Source organism: Mobula birostris, chromosome 31, assembly GCF_030028105.1.
Source record: "Mobula birostris isolate sMobBir1 chromosome 31, sMobBir1.hap1, whole genome shotgun sequence".
Taxonomy (NCBI): domain Eukaryota; kingdom Metazoa; phylum Chordata; class Chondrichthyes; order Myliobatiformes; family Myliobatidae; genus Mobula; species Mobula birostris.
In genome coordinates, this window is record NC_092400.1 from 1824011 (window position 1) to 1845275 (window position 21265).

General features: G+C 41.8%; 1 protein-coding gene across 3 annotated transcripts in view; it reads left to right on the forward strand.

The window, feature by feature from the left end:
• LOC140190982 (apoptosis-inducing factor 3) overlaps positions 1-21265 on the forward strand; it is a 108383-nt gene that overhangs the window by 14290 nt on the left and 72828 nt on the right. The window contains exons 1-2 of one of the 3 annotated variants that reach the window (XM_072248009.1): positions 12713-12750; positions 15445-15557. The exons of the other annotated variants lie outside the window; for them this stretch is intronic. The gene's annotated coding sequence lies outside the window, so the exon portion shown is untranslated. Of the gene's footprint in view, positions 1-12712; positions 12751-15444; positions 15558-21265 lie in introns of those variants that run through there. 3 annotated transcript variants of the gene reach the window in all.

Sequence of the window (21265 nt, forward strand, 5' to 3'; positions counted from 1 at the left end):
TAGGGTATACAATATGTCCCTTCTTTGTTTTCTAGTTCATAGTCAATTAACTTAAACTTATGTCCTTTGTTTATTGACTTTTCTGTAATTAAATATACATTTCCCCCTTCTATACCAAAACTTACCCGATTTTGAACGTCTCTACCTCAGTTAGCACTTAATATTAGCTGTAAGATCATTCAGTGAAAGATTAACAGAACCCTTGGGAAAGCACTATTAAAGTATGGAGAAGATTTTAGTTTGTATTTTACAGTGTACATAAATGTGTAAGTGCACCTTTAAGGATTGATATAGTATGTGGCATGATTTTGGTACACTGATGAACAAGATATTGCTGTTACATAGAATAAGGATTTTTTTGTTCATAGCTCTAACAGTTTATTTGTTTGTAGAGTCAGCAGTGCAAAGGTGTCATCAGATGCTGGGTGTATGTAAAACTATGGCCCCTTAAATCAAGATTTTCACAAATAGTGTAATCTGGAAAGTTGTATAAAACAACTTCTAGACAGTCTTGAGACTGTGTAATTAATTACTGTAGGAGTGATAAGGGCACCTAGCATGTAGAATCACTTAAGGAAAAAGTAGAAAAGAGATGGAAATCTAGTGGGAAGAGGTTAGTTGAATAGTAAATTTCTTTGCTATAAATGTTATGTAAAATGTTCACTTAAACTATAATTCAGTGGGTTTAGTATCAGGTAATTGAGTGGTAGAGAAGTTGTGGAATCTGAGATTTGAGCGCTATTTTACTTCTATATTTGAGTTTTGAGATTGATCTTTTAAAAGATTAGTAATGCATTATTAAACAGGCACTGCAAGAAAATTCAATAGTATTTTTAATGGAATTCGGTATATATGATAAAATGATTAAAACTTACATGATTATAGAGAAAAGAGCAACAATGTGGGATTGCGTAATGTGGAAACCAGCCATTTGACAGCTCTTTCTCTACTGTTTGATTAAATGATCGGGCAATAGGCCAAACCCCAATCTTCACAAAAGACAAAATAACCAACTGGAATATTGCACAGATTTAAAGCAGTGAGACAAGTTAATATTTGAGAAAGTGACATGCAGAGTAGGTCAAGTGCAGACTAGGGCCTCTGTCAGACCAGTTGAAAAACATAATGGAGTTGAGACTTAATCTTTTAATTAAAATTCCCCGCCTATTAAGAACTTTGGCCAATGTCTTTCTTTTGGTTTGGAGGAATGTAAAAGCTGAAATAATTAGTTAAGCTAAATGGTCTATTTCTGTGGTAAAACTCTGCATAAAAACATTTGCTAATGCAATTCCTTTGCTTTTTTTCCAGTGTTTTCATACTGAAGTTATTGCATAGTTTGCCAGCTATGAAATGAAAGACTTGTGATTATGTAATGCATTTATAACTGCAGGATGCCCTGGTGTTTTACAGCCAATTAAGTAGTTTTTCAAACTGTAGTTATTACTGTCCTGCAGAAAGCACAGAGTTACTTTGTATTCAACAAAATTCATGGCCAGCAATGAGATTATAACAGATCATCCATTTTTCGTTGTGGTTCACTAGTAATCGTTGGCCAGTTTAACAAGAGAACTCCCTTGCTCTTCTTTGAATAGCACTGGTCTTATCTCAATTTGGAGAAACCGAATGAGGATTGGGTGACAGCTCAGTAGAGCACCTGTTTTCAGTCCACAAAGGAATTCCTGAACTTCCTGTTACCAGTCACTGTAATTATACTATACTGGCCTATTTGCTTATGACCTCATTGAGACCCAAAGCAAGCTTGAGGAATGGTGCCTGATCTTCTGTCTGAGTATATTGCAGCTTTTTTGACTTAATATTTAATTCTGCAGCTTCAGGTAATTTGATTTCTCTGTTGGTAACAGTCACTCATCTATGATATTAACTTAGCTTGATTTGTTTTTAATTTCCTTTTCATTTGTTCTCTAGAAGTGGAGGTCATATGAAGCCTGACTAGTTGGACATGTCTTTGGCCTTGCATTTCGCAACTCCTGCATTCTTTTGCCTATGTTTCTCTCTCTCTAATTGTTTCCACTTTCTCATTGACTACATAGTTATGTTTACATAAATGCAAGCAATTGTGCAGATGCTGGAAATCCAGAGCAATACACACAAAATGCTGGAGGAACTCAGCAAGTCAGGCAGCATCTATGAAGGGGAGTAAACAGACATTTTTGGCCAAGACCCTTCATCAGGACTAAAAAGGAAGAGAGCAGAAGCCAGTATAAAAAGGTGCGGGTGGGGAGGGTAAAGACCACAAGGTTGCAGGTGATATTTGAGACCAGATGAGGGGGAAGGTGGGTGGGGAGGGAAGGTGGGAAGTGATAGATGGAAGAAGTAAAGGGCTGAAGAAGAAGGAATCTAATAGGAGAGGGCAGTGGACCATGGAGGAAAGGGAAAGAGGAGGGAAGCAGAAGGAGGTGATGGGTAGGAGAGAAAAAAAGAAGTGTAACCAGAATGGGGAATGGAAAAAAGAGACGAGGCAGGGGGAAGAAATTATCAGAAGTTAGAAAAATCAGTGTACATATCATTAGGTTGGAGGCTACCCAGATGGAATATGAGGTATGGCTTCTCCACCATAGATGCTGCCTGACTTGCTGAGTTCCTCCAGCGTTCTGTGTGTGTCACCTTGTTTACAGCTTTTTCCCATGGTCATTTTGGTTTTACCCTATCTGGTTTCACCCTATCATCTCCCCTCACCCACTCCTAACTTTCTCCTTCCCAGTTCTGCTGAAAGTGTTAATTCTGCTTCCTTTCACGTAGATGCCTCCTGACCGTTGAGTACTACTGGCAGTTTCTGTTTTTTTTTATTGACATGCTTGTATTGATTTTTTACAAAACTCCAACCCATTATGAAATGGCAATTCATCCCGATGCAGATTTCATTTGCTCGTTGTATTTTCTTCGTATGAAATGCCATCTATGCAATTAGCTCTTCTTAATGACTTAACAACAGAACTTTGATCGAAAGGTCATCCTTTTTTACTGCCCTTCTAGTTTACTTACAATAAAGTGTAATTCTGTGAGAAGTGAATCCTTCCTGGTTAAAAGGGTCATTTCTAGGATATCAATTTATATTTAATTGGATAGGATTTGCTTATTATTGTCACATGTACTGAGATACAGTGAAAAGCTTGTCTTGCATATTGTTCATATAGATCCAATCATTACACAGTGTACTGAGGTAGAACATGGTTAATAATAACAATGAACACACTTTCTCTGAAAATGTTACGCTTTTATTAACAATGCAAAATAAAGTGTAACAGCTCCAGAGAAAGTGCATAAACACTAAGCTGCTAGATCATAAATCAATGGATTATGAGGTCAGGTCCTGTACAAGAGAACCATTCAATAATCTTATAACAGCAGAGTAGCAGCTGTACTTGTGTGGTGGTACATATTTTCAGTGTTCAACACCTTATGCTTGCTGAGAGAATGGAGAAGGGAAAAAACTCAGGATTGGTGTCTTTAATTATGCTGGCTGCTTTATTGGGGCAGTGAGAAGTACTGACGGAGTCCGATGTTGTGGTAGTGGGGGTGGGGTTGTTGGTGGAGTTTGGTATCTGTAATGTGCTGAGTTGTGACGGCAACTGTACAGTTTCTTGTGGTCTTTGGCAGAACAGTAACTCTATCACAGATAGGATGGCATACTTTCTGTGAAATCCTATCCTAAAAATTGGTAAGGGTCCAGGTGAGGCGACATTTCACCTGTGAGTCGGCCGGGGTGATATACTGCATCCAGTGCTCCCGATGTGGCCTTCGATATATTGGCGAGACCCGACGCAGACTGGGAGATCATTTCACTGAACACCTACGCTCTGTCCGCCAGAGAAAGCAGGACCTCCCAGTGGCCACACATTTTAATTCCACATCCCATTCCCATTCTGATATGTCTATCCACGGCCTCCTCTACTGTAAAGATGAAGCCACACTCAGGTTGGAGGAACAACACCTTGTATTCCGTCTGGGTAGCCTCCAACCTGATGGCATGAACATTGACCTCTCAAACTTCCGCTAATGCCCCACTTCCCCCTTGTACCCCATCTGTTATTTATTTATATACACACATTCTTTCTCTCTCTCCTTTTTCTCCCTCTGTCCCTCTGACTATACCCCTTGCCCATCCTCTGGGTTTTTTTTCCCCCCTCCTCCCTTTCCTTCTCCCTGGGCCTCCTGTCCCATGATCCTCTCATATCCCCTTTTGCCTATCACCTGTCCAGCTCTTGGCTCCATCCCTCCCCCTCCTGTCTTCTCCTATCATTTTGGATCTCCCCCTCCCCCTCCCACTTTCAAATCTCTTACTAACTCTTCCTTCAGTTAGTCCTGATGAAGGGTCTCGGCCTGAAACGTCAACTGTACCTCTTCCTAGAGATGCTGCCTGGCCTGCTGTGTTCACCAGCAACTTTGATGTGTGTTGCTTGAATTTCCAGCATCTGCAGAATTCCACGTGTAAGGGTCAATGGGGCTTGCCAGAATTTCTTTGGCCTTCTGGGGGAAGCAGGGACCTTGTTGAGCTTTCTTGGCCAAAGCAGACTATTGGTGACATTCACTCCTGGGAAGATGAGCCACTTAGCCTTCTCAACCTCAATACCATTGACATAGACTGGAGCACGTACATCCCCTCCTTCCTGGCCAACCCTTTTGCTTTGCGGATATTAAGGGAAAGGTTGTCATTATTAAAAAATCAATGCTACTTATGGGATATTATAGTGGCCTGCGCTTGTCCTTGGCCAGTACATCCTGGACCTAGTAATGGCACTTATCTCTTTTTCAGCTCCTAGTATTGGGTTGCACAAAGTTCAAAAGGCCCATGCTTTTAAGACTTTCCTGTGCCATCCTATCCACCAGTTGCTATAGGGAGATCCTGTAAAAACATTAACTTGATTCCTATGAAAGCCCATCCACTTCAAGGTTGTGTGTTCATAGATGCTCTTCTGCACACCACTGTTGTTGCACATGATTATTAGAGTTACTGTCACCTTCCTGTCAGCTTAAACCAGTCTGGCCATTATCCTCTGAACTCTCTCATTGACAAGGTGTTTTTGCCCACAGAACCGCTGCTCACTGGATTTTTTTTTTGTTTTTCACACCATTCTCTGTAAAGAATAGAGACTGTTGTGCGTGAAAATCTCAGGAGATCAGCAGTTTCTGAGATACGTTGACCACCCCATCTGGCACCAGCAATCATTCCATGTTCAGTCACTTAGGTCACATTTCTTCTCCATTCTGATTTTGGTCTGAACAACGACTGAACCCTTGTCCATACCTGCATGTTTTTATACATTGACTTGCTGCGACATGATTAGATATTTGCATTAGCAAGCCGGTGTACCTAATAAAGTGGCCACTGGGTGTATGTGAAATGCATAAGTTGAGTTTTAACATCTCTAAGTGGTGTAAGTCAAAGAAACAATCTCCTAAAGCATGGATAGTCCAGTTTTGTGACTGGCTGGTGCCTGGACTCACAGTGGCTTACTCCATCCTCCTCATTTGGTAAGAGTGAGGGTTCAGCCATTAACAACAGTAAATGAAGATAGGTAGCCCGTTGTGATTGTGCTTTCTGAAAAAGACTCATTGCTTTGTAGATTCAGTTTTAACTTGAGAAAAATTATAATCCAGTTGAAGCCCTCATAAAAACCCACTGGACATCATTTGCACTTGGGTTGATTGTGGTAAGAATTAACAGTCACCTATTAAAGACCGTTTAAAAAAAAACAAATTTCTTCTTGGACTCTTTTGCATCTTTAGGCTTCTCTACCCTAAAAGTCAGTAGATGTTAGGGTTAGTTATCAAAGGCTGAGGGAGAAACTTGGAGCACGAGGAAATGAATGTAATGGGAATTGATGTGGTTGGAGTCAGTTACCAGATCAACTGTGATATTACTGAATGACAGAAAAGGTTAAGGGTGTAATGTTCTTCATACTGCAACTATCTCTGACAGGAATCCTTCCACCTCTCTTTAAGCTGACACCAGTGAACAATGATTCCTCAGGCGACATTTTTCAGATAGCAAGCCTCTCCAATTATTTTACTTTTTCTATGCCTTCTACAGAATGCACAGAAGAAATGCGGCAAATGTTCAGGGAATAGTTGCATGGAGTTCTGCATAGATACGTTCCAATGAGACAGGGAAAGGATGGTAGGGTACAGGAACCGTGGTGTACAAAGGCTGTTGAGAATCTAGTCAAGAAGAAAAGAAGAGATTACAAAAGGTTCAAAAAACTAGGTAATGATAGAGAGCTAGAAGATTATAAGGCTAGCAGGAAGGAGCTCAAGAAAGAAAGTAGGAGAGCCAGAATGGGCCACAAGAAGGCCTTGGCAGACAGGATTCAGGAAAACCCCAAGGCATTCTACGAGTATGTGAAGAGCAAGAGGATAAGATGTGAGCAATTAGGACCAATCAAGTGTGACAGTGGAAAAAGTGTGTATGGAATCAGAGGAGATAGCAGAGGTAATTAATGAGTACTTTGCTTCAGTATTCACTACAGAAAAGGATCTTGGCGATTGTAAGGATGACTTACAGTGGATTGAAAAGCTTGAGCATATAGACATTAAGAAAGAGGATGTGCAGGAGGTTTTAGAAAGCATCAAGTTGGATAAGTCACTGGGACCAGACAAGATGTACCCCAGGCTACTGTGGGAGGTGAGGGAGGAGATTGCTGAGCCTCTGGCAATGATCTTTGCATCATCAATGGGGACGGGAGAGGTTCCGGAGGATTAGAGGGTTGCGGATGTTATTCCATTATTCAAGAAAGGGAGAAGAGATAGCCCAGGAAATTATAGACCAGTGAGTCTTACTTCAGTGAATGGTAAGTTGATGGAGAAGATCTGGAGAGGCAGGATTTATGAACATTTGGAGAGGCATAATATGATTAGGAATAGTCAGCATGGTTTTTTGAAAGACAGGTCATGCCTTACGAGCCTGATTGAATTTTTTGAGGATGTGACTAAACACATTGATGAAGGAAGAGCAGTATATGTAGTGTATATGAATCTCAGCAAGGCATTTGACAAGGTACACCATGCAAGGCTTATTAAGAAAGTAAGGAGGCATGGGATCCAAGGGGAAATTGCTTTGTGGATCCAGAACTGGCTTGCCCACAGAAGGCAAAGAGTGGCTGTAGATGGGTCATATTCTACATGGAGGTTGGTGGCCAGAATATAGTATTAATGGTCAGACTCTTGGCAGTGTGGAGGATCAGAGGGCTCTTGTGGTCCGAGTCCAGAGGACACTCAAGGCTGCTGTGTAGGTTGACTCTGCGGTTAAGAAAGCATATGGTGCATTGGCCTTCATCAATCGTGGGATTGAGTTTAGGAGCCGAGAGGTAATGTTGCAGCTATGTCAGACCCCATTTGGAGTACTGTGCTCAGTTCTGGTCGCCTCACTATAGAAAGGATGTGGAAACCATTGAAGGGCTGCAGAGGAGATTTATAAGGATGTTGCCTGGATTGGAGAGCATGCCTTATGAGAATAGGTTGAGTGAACTCGGCCTTTTTTCCTTGGAGCAACGTAGGATGAGAGGTGACCTGATAGAGGTGTATAAGATGATGAGAGGCATTGATCGTGTGGATAGTCTGAGGCTTTTTCCCAGGGCTGAAATGGCTATCACGAGAGGGTGCAGTTTTAAGGTGCTTGGAAGTAGGTACAGAGGAGATGTCAGGGGTAGGTTTTTTATACGGAGAGTGGTGAGTGCGTGGAATGGACTGCCAGCAACGACAGTGGAGGCAGATACCATCGGGTCTTTTAAAAGACTCCTGGACAGGTATATGGAGCTTAGAAAAATAGAGGGCTATGGGTAATCTTATGTAATTTCTCAGGTAAGGACATGTTTGGCACAGCACTGTGGGCCAAAGGGCCTGTATTGTGCTGTAGGGTTTCTATGTTTCTGTTTGCTCTTTTTGTCTTGTTTGTGTTACGGAAGCAGTTGGAGCCAGTGACGTTCAGTTTAGAATTCAATCAGAGGATCCAGCACCATGCTGTGTTCAAAGAGCTGCCTCGTGGAGATTAGAGACAGGTGGGTGGCGAACAGAACTGAGCACACAAGCTGACTCGCGGAAAAGACCAGATTTGGGATGCAGGGTCATGAAGCAATGAGGAAGATTGACTGCAGAGGGGGGTCAGCGATATCTCCTAACAGAAATGGTCAGCAGCCGGATCGACATGTTTGGCCCTGGATTGGTGACATTCGGACCCGGGTGGGCAGTCACTCTCTACAGAAGGACTGAGTCCATGAAGCTGCTACCCTTGAATGCAGACGATAAGAAGTTTCTGATATTCCTGTGGACAATTGGTGTGTGGGCTGTCTGTTAATTTCTTGTGTGTACGAGAAGGGCGTTGGGGGTTTTGATGCTACTGTTTCTATTCTTTGCATCTGAGAAGGTCGGGGATTGTTATTGTCACTGTTTCTTTCTGTGGGTGAGGGGGTGAGGGACTGTTATTCTCGCTGTTTTTTTTCTGTGGGGGGTGATTTTGGGCTCTGCGAGTTTTGTTTCTTCTTCATACCGTGGGGTGAGGGAAGTTAATGTCTTTTTTTCCATCAATTTCCATGGCCTTTCTGTATTTCATTGCTATCTGGAGAAGACAAATATCAGAGTTCAACAATAAAATGAACCTTTAAACCTTTGACATTCAGCCTTTTTTTATCATCATCAACTTAGACTAGACACCGTTTGTTGTTGATGCAGGAGTAGTTCACAGGGTGACAATCTCCCCCCAAAGGACTCCTGTCTTCTCAAATCCTTCTGTCATCTGCAAGACACAGCAGCAATGTCACGACAATCTCTCCGCTTGCTTGGAAAAAATGCAGTTCTAACAACATACCAGTAACTAACACTATCCAGGGAAACACACACAAAATGTTGGAGGAACTCAGCAGGCCAGGCAGCATCTATGGAAAAGAGTAAACAGTCAATGTTTCAGGCTGAGACTCTTCAAAGCAGCTTGCTAGATAGACCACAAATCATCACTCTGAGCATTCCTGTACTTTAACAGCAGAACACTATAGTCGCAGTGTATACCATCCACAGATTGTCAAGGATTCTTTAACAAAACCTGTCATAGTCACAGTCTCTGTCATTTGGAAGCACCCAAGCAGTAGATGCATAAGAGTGTTAGCACCCACAACACGAGCATTTCCCCTCAACTTCTTGTTATGGAGTATATTACTAATCCTTCAATATAATGAGGTTAATATCCATGAACTTCTAGCCTAAAAATACTAGTTCCATCTCATCAGCATTTACTTGCAGAGTTGTGTACATCATACATTGCACCTAAGCTGGTATAATTTACCAAATAATTCCTAGTTAGGAACCACTGATATGTTTGATGACTGGTATTCTGTTTTCAGGTACATAAGTTTGGAAGACACATATGTTTTTAATCTGTCGTTAATAATCTACTGACATGTATACAGTTATCAAACTCTTAATTTTGCTTATCCTATCTATAATTATATGAAGCTTCAATTTATCTCTCAAGGGAACTAGGTGGTTGGCAAGGTTGAATTCTGTTAGGTGTGTGTAATTTTTACTGTGGATACTTGGGGAGATGTAACTGGCAGAATTTGTGCTCAATAAGAATTGGGTGTAATTAATTACATTTTTTTGCATGACGGTGAATGAAAGGATGGGAGAGATTTATTCTGTCTATAAAATTGTGTATTGAGTTTACTTGGAATATTAAGTATAGTTTTCATGAATTTAGGCAGTGGATGAAGTGATTCAAATTAGATAGTCACTAATATTAAACTGTACAGTTGATGAGACCACATCTGGAGTGTTGCATATAGGTGTCATATTTAAGGAAGGATAGAGTTGCAAATGGAGATAATTCAGGCTAAATCCTGGGATGAAAGCATTGTCATAAATGGAAGTGTTGAGCAAACTGGGCCTATTCTGGGAGTTTTGAAGAATGAAGGGAGATCTTATTGAAACATAGGATTCTGAAGGACTTCATGGGGCAAGCCCTTGTGGGGGAACATAGATCTGTGCATAGTTTGAGAATAAGGAGTCAAGTATTGACTCAAGTATTTTGAGGAGGCACAGTATTTTTTCTTTCAGAAGCTTCTGAATCTTTGAAATTGTCCATTCCAAAGAACTGTGGGTGGCACATTACCACAAGACTTCAAAGATGTATCAATCGTGACCATCTACAAGAACAAGGGAGACAAAAGAGACTGCAACAATTACCGTGGCATCTCTCTTCTTTCAGTTGCGGGAAAATGTCTCGCGAAGATCATCCTTAAATGCTTGGTGTCCAACATCAGTGGCAACATCCTTCCAGAAAGCCAGTTTGGTTTTTGAAAACTTGTTGACAGCATTGATACGAGTGTCATCAATGAGGACAGTTGGTTCTTTGTAGCTTGAGCCAGGAACTGATTGGTACAAAACTTCCGTCTTTTTCAGGCTGATTGTCAGTCCGAAGCTTCTGGCTGCACTGGCAAAGCGACTGGTAATCTCCTGTAAGTCTTTGAGAGAGTGGGAAACCACTGCACAGTCATCAGCAAACTATAGCTCTTGCACCACAATGTCCCTGACTTTTGTTTTTGCTCTCAATCTTGCGAGGTTGAGGAGCCTGCCATCAACTCTCATTTGTAGGAAGACCCCTAACTTCAGGCCTGATGTGGCATCCTGAAGAACAGCAGCGAAGAATAGTCCAGAGTAGGAGCCAGAACACAACACTGTTTTACACCATTGCTGATGGAAAATGGGTCTGACAACTCACCACACATGTTGATGTGGCCTTCCATGCCTTTGTGGAACTGACGGATGATGTTGGTTAGGCGTAGGAGGCAACCGAATTTTGGTAGAAGCTTCCACGGCCATCTCTACTAACAGTGTCAGACACTTTGGTTAGATCAACAAATGTGACATAGAGACTTCTCTGCTGCTCAACAGATTTCTCTTGGAGCTGCCTCCGTGAAAAGATCATGTCCACTGTACTACGGCATAATAACATCCTCAGCTTCTCTGCATGTAGAGACTGAGTCAAGAACCAGAAAAGCCTGCTTTGCCTTTGGGCAGCTGAAAGATCGAGTTTGGTCACGGAACATCAGGTTGGCCACCAAGTGCAAGGTATACAGGGCCATTGCCATATCAACCTTGTTATACAGATGTGAGACATGGTGCCCATATCAGAGACACTTACGCCAGCTTCAGGTTCTAGGATTGGCCTGTACATCCACTCCAGGAAGCACATATCAAACTCCACTAAGTGACTGAAAGGAACCATCATTATCCTATGGGATGGATAGCCAGAGAGATATTTATTGATGAGATACATTTTTGCACTGTGGAGAGTTGAGGGCTCTGGTGTACAGGCAGGGAAATGGTTGAGGCCCAGGTCAGATGAGAGGCAATTTTACTGAGTGGTGAAGCAGCACCGGAGGCAAGTGTGGTCTGCACCTGCTCTCACTTGTGTCCTTGTGCTCTGCTAGTACAGTACTTAGAGGAAATTGAACCAGAAAAGAACTTCTATTCCTCTTGTTCCCACACATTGGTCTCATGGTAAAGACCGTTGAGGGCACTTGGATAAAGGTAAGGATATGGTGGTACTGTGCTTAAATTAATGTGGCTAGTATACAGAGGTCTGAAAATTTTGGATTTGGATCAGCAAACTCAGAGGAGTAGTAATAATGACAAAATACCAGATTGTCATAAGAACCCATTTGTTTCACAGGTGTACCTTACCTGGTTGACAATGCACAGACACTCACAGTCTTATGGTTCATGCTTAACCCCAAAATGGCCTGGCCAGCTGAACAGTTAGGATAGATTGTTAATGACAGACCAACTGGTAATTTTTTTAAATTATGGAGATGCTTTGGACATCACAGACATTTTCCATTAGGTGATGACAAATCAGTGGTGCTGTTCTAAGCACAGGAACACTTTTCTGACTGAAAAGGGATTATTTAAGTTCAATGTGGTAGACTCACAACATATCCCCTCATTGCTTCACAGTAACCTACATGGTTCAAAATTACTCAATTTTTTACTTTTGATTTCACTGAACCTGAGGACTAGTTAGGTTCTGCAACAGGTAAATGGGCAATCTGCTTTACCAGTTTTCAGCCCAGGAACCAGTGTGAAAATTACTCCCAAAATAGTTTCCCCCTTTTTTCTGCTCATTATATTTTTCTGACGATCATGCTAAGGTTCTCCTCCTGCTTCCATCCACTCTCAACTCACTGTATATACTGATAGATAGTCAGAAAGACATTTCATTATTGCTCCCTGTAATTCAGGCACAAAAACAGCCACACCAACATTCCCACTTTGCTTGACCTAATTGAATGTACCTTTGATAATGAAAAGTGTAGCAAAAACAGAAAGTGTTTTAAGTTTTCAATAGGTTGAACAGAGAAACAAAGTCAACATATTGGGTAAATTTTCCATCAGAACTGAAAACTGAGCCATAAATTTGATTACTTCACTTATTCATTCTATGTTCATTATCAGCAAAGCGGCCGGCTGGTGGCACAGTGAGATCAGCGCTGGACTCCGGAGCGAAGGTTCCTGCGTTCGAATCCAGGCCGGGCCACCCCCGAGCACGCTTTCCATCTGCGCCGGGTTGAGTGTCGAGCTAGCCACTCGGCCTCGTAAAAAATACAAGGGTCGTGTCAGGAACGTTCATAACGTGACCCGGTTAATCCTGACACCACGTGCCAGACAAGAATGGCTGAATGTCTGGTATGACACGCTTAAAAAAAACATCAAACTTTGAAAAAAAAAGCATATAGAAATAAGGTATTTAATGCTGATTGTCCATCTTTTGTACAGTACAATCTAGAGCACCATGTCTGTAATGTAGATGATGATTAGCTGAGGGGATGTATGTATGTAATTTATTGAATTCTTGCCATGATGAAATGGCGGAGCAGACTTGAGGGGATAAATGGCTTAATTCTTCAGATTTAGTCCATAAGACCATTAGCAACAAAGCCATCCATTCCATCACCAAATCATTGACATATCATTTAAAAAGAATTGACCCCAACACAGACCGTTGTGGAACACTACTAGTCACTTGCAGCCAACCAGAAAAGGCTCCCTTTATTCCCACTCTTGGGACCCTGAATAGTAGTGAGCGAGAAGATGTAGGCACAGGTACGCCACTTGTTCCATTTGCCAGGAGAGAGAGATATCAGTGGAGAGGGATGAATAGGCAAGGAAGTCAGGAGCAATCCCTGCGCACCACTGACCTCAGCCACACCTCTTCCATTTTGGGAATGTCTGCCCTCACCCCATCCCCTCACCATCGGACACCCGGGATAGGGTTCCTCTTGTCCTCACCTACCGCTCCACCAGCCTCTGCGTCCAGCACATAATTCTGTTACTTTCATCTTCTCCAAAGGGATCCTACCACCAAGCACATCTTTCCCTCCCCCCCCCACCATTCCACTTTATACTTTCCGCAGGTATCGCTCCCTACGCGACTCCCTTGTCCATTCATCCCTACCCACTGATCTCCCTCCTGGTACTTATCCTTGCGAGTGAAACAAGTGCCATACCTGCTCCTACACCTCCTCCCTCACTACCATTCAGATCCCCAAACAGTCTTACCAGGTGAGGCAACACCTCATCTGTGAGTCTGATGGGGTTACCTACTGTATCCGGTGCTCCTGGTGTAGTCTCCTATATATCGGTGAGACCTGACGTAGATTGGGAGACTGCTTCACTGAGCACCTATGCTCCGTCTACCAGGAAAAGGAGGTTCTCCCGGTGGCCACCCACTTCAATTCTACTCTCCATTCCCATTCCGACATGTCAGTCCGTGGCCTCCTCTACTGCCATGATGAGGCCACACTCCGGTTGGAAGAGCAGCACCTTATATTTCGTCTGGGTAGACTCCAACCTGATGGCATGAACATCAGTTTTTCAAAATGCCCTCCACCCCAGCATTCCCTTCCTGTTTCCCTCTCTCACCTCATCTCCTTAAATGCCCATCACCTCCCTTTGTTGCTCCTTCCCCTTCCCTTTCTTCCATGGTTATCTTCCCTCTCCTATCAGATTCTCCCTTCTCTCGCTCTTTATTTCCTTCACCTATCAGCTTTCCAGCTCTTTACTTCACCCCTTCCTCTCTCCCAGTTTCACCTATCACCTGCCACCTTGAAATTCTTCCTCTCCTATCTCCACCTTCTTGCTCTAACCTGATCTTTTTTCCAGTCCTGATGAAGGGTCTCTGCCCGAATTGTCAACGGTTTACTCTTTTCCATAGATGCTGCCTGGTCTGCTGAGCTCCTCCAACATTTTGTGTGTGTTCCTCTCAAAGCATTTCATCGCTATAGATGTGAGTGATACTGGACGATAGTCATTAAGGCAGCTCACACTACTCTTCTTGGGCACTAAATGAATGCTAAATACATTCTTATATCAGTTCAACAGACCAGAACTTTGCACTGTCTTTCCTCACTGAAAGTGTCCTATAACTTGACGTTGCTTCTTTTCATGACCATAGATTTTGAAGTGTTTTTCTACACTTTTCTCTATGTGGAAGTAAATACATTATTAACATTTCAAAGGTTTTTAACTCTGTGTGCTTGTGTAAGTTATGTAATTGCCCCATGTCTTTATTGCAAATAAATGCTGCACTTTGAGTTTAAAATGCACCCTTCATTGGCATTTGAGCTCACTGTTTTAGTACTACTTGATAGGGTGGTGTAGCAAACTAATATTCAAAAGAAGAGATTGAATCCCACCACTGCAGATATGTAAATGGAAATTTAAGTAATTTAATTCTGTATGGAATTAAAAGATGAGTATCAGTAAAGGTAACATGAAGCTACTGAATGGTTGGGCTTTAAAAGCCACCTGTTTCTAATGTTTCACCCTCTTCCTTCAGTTAGTCCTGACGAAGAGTCTCGGCCTGAAATGTCGACTGTACCTCTTCCTAGAGATGCTGCCTGGCCTGCTGTGTTCACCAGCAACTTTGATGTGTGTTGCTTGAATTTCCAGCATCTGCAGAATTCCTGTTGTTTGTGTTTCTAATGTTGCTCTCTGAAGAAATTCACCTACCTTACATATGTATAACACCATACTTGGTTGATTCTTAAATGCCCTCTGAATTGACCCAAGCACATGAATAGAAACAGGCTGTAACAGGCCTGGTCTGGTCTTTCCAGTAGTGTCCACACTTCATCAATAAATAAAAAATATCCTTGGCTTTGTTTCAACTTCCTACAAGAGAAGTACCCTAAAAATTAATTCAAGAGAAAAGGAATCCATTGTGGAACTTTAGCGGCAGTATGATAAGTAGCCCCTTGGGACTAGATCAATAAAATGTAGGTAATTTGAAATAAGGACAAACTCCTGGAGCTTCTCCAGTTAGATGGCGACGCGTTCGGTCGCAACGGCTTCTATGGAGCCAACCAAAGGTGTTATTGTCTTTTTTAAAATGTATTTTTTACGATTTCAAGACATTAAAAACTTAAAGTACTGCAGGTCTACCCCATCAATGAGTTGCCTGTTGGTGTCGAAACGGAAGGAGATGGACGGTGCGGCTCCTGCTGCTGGCTGCGTCAGAGAGGCATTGGAGGAGTTGGTGCGCGAAGGCGGTACGCATTCTAATAGCGAGTGATCATCTTAGTTGCTTTTCTTGTGATCGCAAGACCCTGTTGTATGTTAATAATGTGGAAAAGCTGCAAATCCAATTCACTAATTTATTGGCGGATGGTGGGGATCTGCATAGCCTTGGTCATAGCGAGGACAAGGTCTGAAGCTGCAGTGTCGCCTGTTTACAGCCACCCTGGGGAGAGGTGTTGTAGTCGGTGCACTCCCCCAGGGTGCCAGGTGCAGTGTGGCACAGCGTCCAAGCTGGAGATGGTGCTGCCCCTCCCTTTGTATGCTCAGCAGAGGACAAGCCATATTGTGTTTGACTGCAGACTGCTGCAATGTTCATGGACTCAGGGTCTTGCACTTTTTTTTGTGTGACTGTATTTACTGGTACAATATATGTGTTTGCTGTCATACATGTGCTCTGTGTGCCTTTTTATGACTCAGTACTGTGTTTTGCACCTTGGCCCTTTAGTAATGCTGTTTTCTTTGGCTATATTTATAGCTGAATAACAATTAAACATGAACTTGAATTCAGATCAGGCAGAACATCTGGGGAAAGAAATTCTCTTAAAAGGTCTCAAACAATAATTGCTTCTTTCTCCGCTGATGCAGCCTGAGCTGCCTAGTATCTGATTCTAACAATTCTCTGTCATTATTTCTTATTTCCAGCATCTGCAGATTTATGCTTTTTCATCTGTACACTGAGTTATTTGCAGATTGCTTGGAAAACCTGTTGCAATCTTTTGATAGCACTACGGTGTTGATATGAACGATTCTGTATGGAATATGGATTAATAATGGATAGTTGACATTGTTAGCTTGAACACAACTCTTCAAGACTATCTTGAGTAATCGCTAACTACATACATAATTGGTTTGATGATGGTAGGAAACGGGGTGAAGCTGGAAGGTTGTTTCTCGGATTGGAGGTCTGTGACTGTGGTGCATATTGTTTGTCATTTATCAGAATCAGAATCTTTTATTATCACCAAGTATGTGGACACATACAGGGAATTTGATGCCGGTTTCCCTGAGATCTCGCTGTACAGAATCAAAAAGCAAACAAAACAATAGTGCAAATAATCGTGAACTATATACAATGAGGTATACCTGTGTATGTACAGGTGGACTTGGTTTATAATAGACTAAAATTCAAGTGTTCATAAGACTGATGGCATACGGATAGAAACTGTTCTTGTACCTATTTGTCCTGGCATACAGTGATCTAAAGCGCCTACCAGAAGGAAGGAGTTGGAACAGGTGATGTCCAGGGTGTGATGGATCTACAATGATGCTGCTTGCTCGCTTCCTGACTCTAGATGCATATAAGTCCTGAAGCATAGAAGAACTACAGCACAATACAGGCCCTTCGGCCCACTGGGCCAAACATGTACTTACTTTAGAAATTACCTAGGGTTACCCATAGTCCTCTATTTTTCTGAGCTCTACGTACCAAGAATTTATACCAACAATTTGGATGAAAATACCAATTATATTTAGCAATGTTCAACTTCATACTTCTACAAATAAAGGATTGATTTGTTTAGATCTTAGAGCATAAGGTGGCAGGGAAGAAAGGTTCTCATCTTGAGTTCTGCTATTGCTGTAACACTCAGTTTAAACCAATTTTAAGTTTAAAAAAAATTAAACTGCTGGAAGAACTGGGCTGTTTATTTTTGCTCCAGATTCCAGCATTTGCAATTCCTTGTATCTCCTGTAATTTTTTTGACAAAAGGAGAAGGGTATTTCTGTTAACAAATAAAAGTGAATGTCAACAGTTGAGGGAATTGTCTGAACTTCAAGATGGATAGTGCATTATAAATAATGTATGTGTAACTGTAGCATAGTGACATCTGCCTGAGTGTCTAGTGAAACCAGATGTTTGGAGGGCTGCCATATTACTGTATTGACTGGACTTCAGAAATACTTTAGAAGTAATAAAGTGCTTTGAGATTTTGATATTGGGGGAAATATTTGTTTTCTTTCTTTTATCATTCTTGAAAATGATAAAGCATGTTGAAAAGGTAGTCCAGAGAGAGCTGACTAATTGGCTTGATGGCAGGAAGCAGAGGGTGAAGGATAAAGGGTGTTTCTCAGACTGGAGACCTCTGACCCAGATCAGTGCTGGGCTCCTTGGCATCTATACCAGTGATTTGAATGAGGATGGTTAATACATTTGTAGATGACACTAAAATTGCTGGTATAGTGGATAGTGAAAAAGGTTATCAAAAATTACAAGGAGATTTTAATCAGCTAGTGGGCCAAGGAATGGCAAAGCTAGGCAGCATCTCTAGGAAGAGGTACAGTTGACGTTTCGGGCCAAGACCCTTTGCCAGGACTAACTGATGAAGGGTCTCGGCCCGAAACATCGACTGTACCTCTTCCTAGAGATGCTGCCTGGCCTGCTGCGTTCACCAGCAACTTTTATGTGTGGTGCTTGAAATTCTGGCATCTGCAGATTTCCTCGTGTTTGCCAGGAATGGCAAAGGTGGTTTAATTCAGAAACTGCAAGGTGTTGCAATTTGGAAAGTCACATTAAACCACTTAATTCTGGCTGACTAAACCTAATGTATGCCGCCTTTTCCTGAGCCGATCCTCAATATCTCTTGTCAACTAGGGTTCCTTAAACTTAGCAGCCTTGCCCTTCACCCTAGCAGGAACCTGCTCTTCTTGAGCTCTTGGGGTAACGTTTTTAAAACCCACTTGCCAGGCATCCCTTTGTCTGCAAACAGTCTCACACACTTAGCCTCTGTAGGTCCTAAGAGGAAAAGGGGAAAAATAGTGAATTCAGAAAGCTAAGAATGCAAAAGCTGAAAATCTGAACTAGAAACAGAAAGTACTCAGAGGGCTAGACAGCACCTGCAGAGAGAAAACCAGTTAATGTTCCAGACTGATGACCTTTTAGCAGAACTAAGGGAGGAGAGAAATCAAGTAAGTATTAAGACAGAGAAAAGGGGGAAGGGTGGGGACAACAAAATGAATGACAGGTAAGGATGGAGTTGATGAGAATGCATGAAACGTGTTGCTGGCACTGTGAGAAAGGATGCTTAAGGGTTGTTGATCCTGGAGAGGATCTAAAATGGAAGACATGAGGGAAAGCAAAGGAAGAGAGAAAAATAGAAAACAATACTGGAACTATGAGAAGCCAAACACTGGAAATTTTCGGTAGGTCAGGGAAAGCTGAGTTATTGTTTCACATTGATGACTTTTCATCAGAACTGCCTGACAGAACAATTACTGATTAATAAACATTTCCTGGGAGATTTGGCACCCATAAATGGGAAACTTGCAGCCAACAGCAATCTAAAACCATTTCTCAAAGTTAAAGCTTCCATTTCACAATATTCTTTACAGTTGCTGGGAAATAAAGGAATTTTGCTGTTACGGCAGACTCCGTTTCAGCCTGGCTACAAATGGGGTTTTACCAAAAATGTTGAATAGAATGATCACAACGATTTTAAGCAAGTAAATAGTGGGAGGGTCGTAGAGAAAAGTTATGATTAATGTGAAAAAATGCAAATACAGGAAATCTGAAATAATATTAAATGCTGGAAATATTCAATTCTGAAAGCAAACACATGAGACAGAAACAGTTATGCTTCAGGACAATATCCTTTCATCAGAATATTGATACAATATTAACAACAGTACTCAAATTACTGAAGAGGATAGGCTGGTAGACAGACACTATCTCAGGCTCAGGGGAAATTAAACGATGTGAAATAAGGAGTTTTGCAAAACAGAGAATGAAGACTTATTGGAACTGTGTACCCCAAAACCTTTTTATATAAATGCACAGAATATAAAGAAGATATTGAACGAATTGCAGTTGCAGTTTCAACTTGGAGCGTATATGATTGTCAATACTGAGAAGTGTTCGCTTGATGGTTAGGGCTGGAAGCTAAACATCGCAGGTTATGATCCCTACAGAAAAGACAGAGAATTATGGTAGAAGGGCTGCAGAACTCTTGTACTGGAGAATGAAATGACTTCAAAACTGGGAGAGGTCATATAGGGAAATAAACTGGCAACAGAGACCTTCAAGGTAAAATTGTGTGAGCAGGAGGGTGAAGCCATGAAAAGCATCCAGCTGAAACAGGAATACCTGACTAAGTACTAAAGATCTGTGCTGATCGACTGGCTGGAGGGTTCACTGATATCCTTTACCTCTAGCTATGGAAGTTTGAAGTACCCATCTAATAAGCAGATTTCACTTATACCGATGCCTAAGAAGAAAATAGTAGCCTGCCTGAATGACTATCATGCAGAAGCACTTACATCCACAGTGTTGAGAGTTTGATGATGACATTTATATCTCCTGCCTGAGAAGTGACTTGGATCTGCTTCCATTTGCCTACTGGAGCAACAGGTCCATTTCATTAGCTCTTCACTCAACCCTGGAACATCTGGACCACAAAGATGCATACATCAGGATGCTCTTTATTGACTACTGCTCGACATTCAATACCATCATCTCCTCAAACCTAATCAATTAGCTTCAAGACCTTGGTCCCAAAAAACCCTTGAGCATTTGGATCCTTGATTCCCTCACTTGCAGACCCTAGTCAGTTCGCATGAGAGACAACATTTCCTCCACAATCTCCATCAGCACAGTCTTCCTCACCACAAGACTATGTGCTTAGCCCTCTGCTCTACTCACTTTATAGTTATGACTGTGTGGCTAAGCACAGCTCCAATGTCATATTCAAGTTTGATGATAAGACCACTGTTGTAGGCTAAATCAAAGGTGGTGATGAATCAGCAAACAGGAGGGAGACTGAAAATCTGGCTGTGTGGTGCCATAACCATAACCTTTTACTCAATGTCAACAAGATCAATGTGCAATTACAGAGAAAGCATGGCAGTGCCTCTACTTAGGAGTTTCCAAAGACATCTAAAATGTTGACAAACTTCTATAGATGTGTGGTGGAGAGTATATAGACAGGCTGTATCACAACCTGGTATGGAAACACCAATGTCCTTGAATGGAAAATCCTACAAAAAGTAGTGGATACAGCCCAATCCATCATGGGTAAAGCCCTCCACACCATTAAGCACATCTACATGACATGCTGTCGCAGGAAAGCAGCATCCATCATCAGGGATCCCCACCACCCAGGACATGCTCTCTTCTCACTGCTGTCATCAGGAAGAAGGTACAGGAGCCTCAGGACCCACACCACCAGGTTCAGGAACAGTTATTACCCCTCAACCATCAGGTTCTTCAACCAAATGAGGTAACTTCACTTTCCCCATCATTGAAATATTCCCACAACCTATGGACTCACTTTCAAGGACTCTTCATCTCAGGTTCTCAGTATTTGTTGCTTATTTATTTATTGGTATTATTTCTTTCTTTGTCTATTTGCACAGTTTGTTGTCTTTTGTACTCTGGTTAAACACCCAGTTGGTGTGATCTTCCATTGATCCTATTCTGGTTATTATTCCATTATGGATTAGTTTAGTATGCCCGCAAGAAAATGAATCTCAGAGTTGTATATGGTGACGTATATGTATTTTGATAATAAATTTACTTTGAACTTTGAAAATTAAGAAATAGGAAAAAATTAAAACTTAAAGGGAAGCTGTTTAGACTTCTGTTTGCAACCATGATGTGACAGAATGCTTGAATAAACAAATCAGGTGAGTTTGGAACAAAAATAACATTGTTTTAATGTGCATCTTTTACTATCATGCAGATTGGGAT